Consider the following 7780-nt stretch of genomic DNA (forward strand, 5'->3'; position numbering starts at 1 on the left):
TGTCAAAGGTAACCAGAACAAACAAGGTGAATGTCTAGTTTTTAATACTATCTTTGCCCATGTGAGGACAAAGGATCTAGCCCTTGTCCCAGTCCAACCATTTGTTCCAATATTCTTTAGTAAGCAAGTTAACAAGTATGAAGGGAGGGGGTTCAGGTTTCTAAGGTGAAAGGAAGCCTATCATTTTCCTAAACATCAGTAGCCTGACTATTACACTGCTCACCGGTCACATAAAAGAAATCTGATTTGCTGAAGAGTGCAACCTCCTCCCAACAATGTCTGCAAGCATGATATAAAGAAATACATTTGTCCACACAGAGAATTAGTGAACATCAGTCTACCAGCCTTTCTCTACATTTTTATTGTGGGGGAACTCTTGAAATAACTTTCAGGTCTTAGGGAACCTCTGCTATAATTCCCTTGTCAACAGCTCACAGTATAATGGTGTGGTGGGTCATGGGAAGAATTCCTCTTACATTGCTGACCATTGGTAAACATATATATATATATATATATATATATATATATATATATTATATTTATATAAAATAGACAAAGTTCATCAACTGCCCATTGCACAAAGAACCCCTAGCCACTTTCTGGAGGAAGGAACCTTTGGGTTGCACAGAATCCTGGTCAAACACTGATCTGAAAGGACAAATCCAAGCAACAACATTTATCTAAACTAAAATCATAAGGCCATTTGCCTGCCGTTTTTTGCCCCATTGGAGCTTTACGAGAGGTAAGTGTATGGGCAAAAAAATAAGAAAAAATTGTTGACCAAAGATAAAAGCTATATATAGAAATACATCACAAAGAGTACACAGTGAGATCACAACTTGGAGAAATCAATAACCGATGTATGGCACATTTAAAAAATGAAAGTACTAACAGAACACCTTGAGCAAACATTAAACTATAAAAAGGTAAGGAACATAGCTGGAACGGACCTTTGAAGACGCCTTTAAAGTGCACCTGTCACAGGGGAAACATGAGGGGGTTCCATTGTTGATCTTTCTCAAATCACAAGAAGACAGCTTATGTGTTAGGTGCCATGAATGACCCTGTTGTAGGGTGGCAAGAATGTCTGTCCTCCAATTATGCCCCTTCATTGCCAGCAATACCCTGGGTAACAAGTGGCCATTTCAACACAGATTTCACAAGCATATAAATCACCCATTGGTGAGGATGTAGATGCAAGTAGCTACAAAAGAGCCTGTAAGAGATCATTAACACTGAGATGCAAAAAAGCTTGGTTATGTTCTGGGATGTTAGACTAACTGCACCACAACCCAGCCAATGTTGGTGGCAGAAGGCTGAACCGGAAGAAAATGCCTGTGATGGAGGGGAGAGTGGACATGAGATTCAGAAGGATTTCTCCTGGCAGATAAATAAAAAAAAACGAATTCTTGGTGGTGAACGGTCAATACTTTATTGGAAAAAACCTTCAAATCAGAGTTGTTTGATTCCCATCTCTAAATATCCTTTAATCTCAAAGCCGTTGTTCACATTTTGCTGGGGAAGGGAAACTAGACCTCCAGAATAAACATGTGCCGTGCACTAGGTGTCATTAGGAGCTATGAAGCCATGTGCGTGTCCCCAACCGTGACCTGCTAAAGAAGTAAAGCCAGAGATGCCTTCGCCTTCCTTTTCATGGTAACATTAGCTTCCATTTGCATTGCCAATGTGATGGTGATAGTCCAATATAATTCCTTTTTTTTATGTTTTTTTAACTTTACTTTGCACAAAGAAAACAAAAAATTATTATCTATGTGAACAGCCCATCAACAAAAACCTTAGAGTCTATGAAACCCCCAGCCTCTCTATTTTCCTGTCAGATCAAGCATTTTAGGAGAAATTTACCAACCTAGGCAGGGTCTTGAAGTTTATGAAACACACACAATACAGCAAACAGGGGATGAGAAGGTATGCAGGGACATGATCAGAAGCGGACTTCCCCTCTAAACAATACACATTTCCAGTTCAGCAGCTTCGAAACACAAGCATGCTACCTAGTGCAGGCCAAATTGTCCATTGTTTAGGAAAGTGTGTCAGTTCCGCTCGTTACACATCTGCAACAAGTTGCAACAAGACACTCGGCAGAACACAGTACTGGGAGGACGCCTTATCTAGCCGTGAATCACATGACCCGATTTCACAATTCTGACGCCAAGGAAAGTGTGAACAAGCAGCTTACATTTTATAGGTACTAGGTGCTTGGGTACAAAAGGTTACGGACATGTGTGACTTCACTGCGGATGGCGGTTTACAAGAAAATGCAATGCTAAACATCAATAATGTAAAACATGGACCTGTGTCCTACTAAAACAAAAGAACAAAATAAACACAATATAAAGGAAATATTCCTCTGTGAAACAATTTCATAAATTTAAACTGCTGCGGTTTATTTCCAAGAACCCCTCCATAAGGTCAATTTGTAAAAAGTGGAGCAGAAGAAGAGTTATGCCCAGGGCAATCAGCATCCAGTTCATTCAAAGAAACCTTGGCACAACCATTGTAGATTAAATTTCTATTTTGTTTCATGTCTTCAATGCAGGAAATAAAACCGATCATAGGAATAGGATGTAGTCTGGCAATGACAATCTGATTATATATCAAAAGCCTTCTCCTCACCGACTGAAGTATAAGTTTCAGGGCTATCAAACATACTGCTTGTCTTTAGACATCCAAAGTCTAAATCAACTATGAAATACAGATGTAGAATATTTCTCTCTTACTAGTTCAACAAATCCAGAAAAATGAACCGTTTAAAGGGAGAGCCCAGATTTGTATTTAGAATTCCTAGAATAGGAAAAGGCTTGCAGAGGTCCATCAACACGTAACATGCAGCCTATTCTGTGTTTAATAAAACCTTATTTAAATCCTCCTGCTCCATCTCAAAAGTTTGTGTATTGCAATTCATCCCAATGCAAGAAGAGCAGGCGTGGAAGATCCAACAACTTAGACAAAAGAAATACTTCAATGTGATGTTTTCTGAAATTCCCTAAATAACTTTTGTTATGTGTCAATTTACAAACATTAACTGACCATCATGACAGTAAATAGTGTGCCAAAGTAGCCCCAATTCCTGAATCTCTGGACCTCACGTCAGCCCCAACTCCTGATTCATTAGCAACATCCACAATTGCTGAGGGCAGCTATTCCACATGGACAAGGAGAAAAGATCCAGGTGGGCAGGATTGAAGTCTGTACATATTGAAGTTTGGGGCAATAGGTGGACCTACACTGGCACAAGGGGGGATGCCAGGCTTTGGACCGGACAGCCTTGCATACAATTACAGTCTAAGGTAAGAGTGCTGCATCCGTAGGGCAACAGAGAATTCTCCTGCTAGCATGGAGCTTGTGGATATGGCATATGATAATTTTATGGGTGCTACTTAAAATTACATCACGTGCATACCTTAGGTTCCATATCTTTTGCTTTAGACTATCAGAATCCCATTGGCATTCTTGAAGAAAACTGACCAAGAATACTGACCACAACTGTTCCCCAAATTATAGGACTAGTATAAAGATGATCTGCATTGATTATTTAACCTGGACACAAAGCCGTCCCCAATATACTTTCTGAAGCGCTCATGTAGAGAGCTAGGAAAGTTAATATTTGGCAACATTACTAGCTTCTTCCCTGATCACTTCCATGGGCTTGCAGGGATATTGCTAGTCCACATGGTAGCCTAAAGCCATACAGTGGGACTACACACTGCGGGGTGACAACACCATTGCTGCATTGTAACTGTAGAGAATGTCATCTATGAAAAGAAAGCGCTGGGACTGATAAAGGACATTTTTAGAAAGAAAACACAAAACTAAAAATCAAAAAAGTACATGGGTGCACACCCTGCAAGCTAAAGTTAAGTTTTGGGTTTACACACACCAATACTGGTAACTTTACATTATAAAGTCAGTCTAAACAATTCTAATAGGGAAAAAAATGAAAAAAATAAAATATTAAATATTCTGTTCTAAACAAGTCATGCACAGACACAAACCAATACATAATTCTGGCTAAAACTATCCAGTGATCAACCAAATCATTTTTGGACTAGTGTTAGCTTTTGCATGGTCCCAATCAAAACAATCCAATTCAATATCATCTGGAAGATTTTTACAAACCAAAGCGAATAACCTGAAACTTTCCTTCTCCTCACGACACTAAATATCCCTCTATTTTCGGACTTTCCTTTACGTTCCAGATTGACTGTCATTAAAAGACAAATGACATCCTCCAGTTAGGCAACAGTACAAATGTTGTTTCGCCCTACCCACAAGCCTCAAAAGGATGTTCACTTAAAACTTTGAAGCAAGGAGTGGCTGGAAGGAAGTTGAATTGAAAAAAAAGACCTAGAAAAAAAACCAAACCCCAGCAGAATACTTACACGTATATATAATCCTTTATCAAATGTGAAATCCTATATCTCCATGAGTCATGGAAAGAGAGAATCCTACGAGTTTGTTACATTGATTTCTAAGGAATCAGAAATATGTCAAGTTAGCTTTGAGAATAAAAGGCTGAGATGTGGAAGGAGCTCCTCGGGTTTATACAATTAACACAAGAGCTCTGCACAATGGCCGGGAAGACGTATCAGACACTGCCTAGCCCATTCTACACAGAGAAGTCTTCTTGGTGATTTGTATACATCACAATACATTGTTTCAGTGAAATGTCTTGATTTAGTTTAACTGTGGATGGTGGGTGACAGCTTACCATGGACCTTCCCCTCCTTCCTCCCCGGCCTCCTCCCTGCTGCATTTCCGCCCTGCTCCCCATCCCCCTAAAGCATACATCCTTTGCTGGTCCCTGTGATCATCTGGCTCTCAAAGTATTCACTCATGTCAATATTAACTGTACACACGCCATAGAAATAAAGGATGGGCACATTCAGATACAACTTCTGACTCCATAACCCCACAGATCACCAAAAAAGCTGGCATTCCACACCTCTGGCCCTGTCTGTTGTTAGGTTTTTGGATCTGGAAAAGCTAACATGCCACTGGTTGTCAGAGCCGACCCTAGGAATGTGACCCTTCACTACCTCCATTCATGTGTTCTGTGGGTCCATGTGTACCCTGCACACCCAGTTTTACAAGATTCTTGCTGACCTTTTCAAAAAAAAAAAAATGGACCCCCAAATGACTGTCAGCTCCCACAAACCAGATATTTTGTAGGTGCAAGCTACACCCCAAACATAGAAACCACAACAGTCCAAACCTGCCCAACATTGCCACGCACACTATATACTACAAACTATAATAAAATACCCCATGTGACAAAAACACGCCGTGCCCCCATTATCATCAACCCACAATATGAAGTTTAGCCTTAAAACACCCCCATCATGGGCATAATACAGACCAAATCATCATCATCATCACCATCCTGGGCAGAAAGACTTCACCTTCCACACCCTACATGTGGACACATTACACCCAAATACACATTACAAATATCAGCATCTTCATAACACTCTACAACCTTTTCTAAACACAAGACTACAACATCCACCCAAATAAGGTCGCCTCTACCCCATGATCACCCAAATACTTAGTAAATAAACACAGCATCCTGAACTCACATAAACCTGAACATTGTGCCTCCGATATGCTCTGCAACCCACAGTGCTTCTCCTACCACCTTTTCCTGAATAGGTATGGCTGCCCATTGACATTGTCTTGCATATGCATTGTTCCCACCCCCACAACCTGCATACGCACCGCTCCCCCAATCCCCCTGTATTGCATACGCACTGCAACCTGCCTACCAAACCAACACCCTGCATAAACATCACTAGCCCCCCCTTTCCCCACCACACACAGCCCCCCAGGATTAGCTCACAGACACACCCCGCACCATCTGATTACTGTGATTCCCGTTGTATACGGACCCGAGGGCAAAAATCCGCAGCCCCGCCCTGCACCCCCAGATCTCCTACCGGCCACCCACAAATTGCGGCCTCATCGCCCGGAAATGGGGCTCGGGAATAAATGACACGCCCACTGCGGGGTGACCAGCGCCCATCTTTCCACCCTAAAGCCCTCAGTGTCAGTCAGAGTGCCCGGTGCCTTATCCTTCTGCCCGTGTGTGGTCAGGGTGGGGAGGGCGGGGGACACCACCGGCCCGGTCGGGGCCCACAGTCATGTATATCGGCGGCCTGAACATTCCCAGAGCCCTGCGTGCACACCCCACCTTCTCCCCACATCACCCACCTGATTCCCTCCTGTCCGACCTTTCTTACCCCCGGGATCTCAAACACCAGTGGCGGCCCCTTACCTCTCTCTCTCTCCAGTCTCTCTCCACCGGGCGTTGGCAGCTCTGCACAGGGTTTCCTGGGCTGGCAGGCAGGGGCAACCACAGCGTCATTACGTCACTCCGCTCCAATGGGCTGAAGCGCTGCAGTAAATTCAATTATAAGAATCTTTGGCCTCCATGTTTACTGAAGGCAACTTATACTATTCTGACAAGACAGATAAAAAATTCGTCGGTTCTAAAAGTATTCCAACACTTTAGGAATAAATTATCATAAATGTAGTATTCAAATAGTTATTTATTAGCTGTCACGCTGTTTTATGAAATGAAATGTTAGATGTTGCCCTCAGTAAAGATGGCCGTCTGTCATGCGTCACATTCCGGTCAGCTGTATGGCGCTTCCTGTGAGGCTGGAAGCTGATGTTTCCTGCAGCTGGTTGGGGGGGGGGGGGGTGACGAGTGAGAGGGCTGACCACAGCGCTGGTCTTAGGGATTGCAGATAAACTCCAACTATGGTGTTAGTGACTGGAATATTTATCCCCAGCATTTGTGTCAGTGACCCCAATAATACCCCCAGCATTAGTCTCAGTGACCCCAATAATAACCCCTAATTTGTATCAGTGACCCCAATAATAACCCTAGCATTGGTGTCAGTGACCCAATAATGACCCTAATAATACCCCCTGCCTTAATCTCAGTGACCCCAATAATAACCCCCAGCATTAGTGTCAGTGACCTCAATAATACCCCCAAAAATAGTGTTAGTGACCCCAATAATAACCCTAGCATTAGTCTCAGTGACCCCAATATTACCCCCAGCATTAGTGTCAGTGACCCCAATAATACCCCCAAAAATAGTGGTAGTGTCCCCAATAATCCTAGCATTAGTGTCAGTGACCCCAATAATACCCCAAGCAGTGGTGTCAGTGACCCCAATAATTATCTCAGTCAATGACTGATGGACATTATACTTTGACTTATGTGAAATTAAAGAACAAGTATATTATATTGTTATATGTAAAATATTGCATAGAGAATTGGCAGCTTTCTGATGTATGATGGCTGCCCCCCTATATGTAGTGAATTCTTTGTGTTTATTTCCACTTAATAAGTGGTGAGTTGTAGAAAGGAATCATTTGCTTTTTCTGCTGTGCATGTTTTCCCTTATCCAAGATGGCGCCTGCAACACGCCATCCATGAGAAGGGCGGTGAGCCCTGTAGATGGGCGGTATCCGCCTCCTCCACGAGGGATGCCAACGCACAGTGGGAATTACATAGGGGAGAGAATGCCGGCGGTATTTCACTTGCCTCGGCATCAGAGGAGAAGCACGCATATGCATTACATAGGGTAGTTCAAGGAAATGAGATACTTGATATTTCAATGAGGAGAAAATAGGCTGGTTTACAATATTGACTGATTTGATTCTTGATTTTTTAATTAAGCAGTGGCAGCTGGGAAAAGATATCCCAATGGATTGATTATGGACTGAACAGAAACAATATAGCCCCTTA

At 42.5% G+C, this 7780-nt stretch overlaps 1 protein-coding gene across 3 annotated transcripts in view; it reads right to left on the reverse strand.

The window, feature by feature from the left end:
• CDC42 (cell division cycle 42) overlaps positions 1-6409 on the reverse strand; it is a 28307-nt gene extending 21898 nt beyond the window's left edge. For 2 of the 3 annotated variants that reach the window (XM_072426120.1, XM_072426122.1), the window contains exon 1: positions 6293-6409. The gene's annotated coding sequence lies outside the window, so the exon portion shown is untranslated. Of the gene's footprint in view, positions 1-6228; positions 6254-6292 lie in introns of those variants that run through there. The other variant, XM_072426121.1, reaches the window with a different exon arrangement.
• Between the last annotated feature and the right edge of the window lie 1371 nt (positions 6410-7780).

This window comes from Pyxicephalus adspersus, chromosome 11 (genome assembly GCF_032062135.1).
Source record: "Pyxicephalus adspersus chromosome 11, UCB_Pads_2.0, whole genome shotgun sequence".
In the NCBI taxonomy this organism is placed as follows: domain Eukaryota; kingdom Metazoa; phylum Chordata; class Amphibia; order Anura; family Pyxicephalidae; genus Pyxicephalus; species Pyxicephalus adspersus.